A 223-nucleotide genomic window follows, 5' to 3' on the forward strand; every position below is an offset into this window, starting at 1 on the left:
CGCGCCAAACTCCACAGTAAAAATATTCGGTTTTCAGAGGTTTGCGGTTTTCAATTTTTCGGATATGGAAATGTCAACTTGTAGATTAAACAATATAGATAAATATATTAAAACACAAAGGGCGATATATTTCAAGGAAGGCAAGTAAAGAGTCTATCGGTATGCAAGTCGCAAGCCTGAAGTGACCGAAGCTGAAGTGACCGCGTTGAAATGACCACGCTGA

This window comes from Penaeus monodon, chromosome 32 (genome assembly GCF_015228065.2).
Source record: "Penaeus monodon isolate SGIC_2016 chromosome 32, NSTDA_Pmon_1, whole genome shotgun sequence".
Classification (NCBI taxonomy): Eukaryota; Metazoa; Arthropoda; class Malacostraca; order Decapoda; family Penaeidae; genus Penaeus; species Penaeus monodon.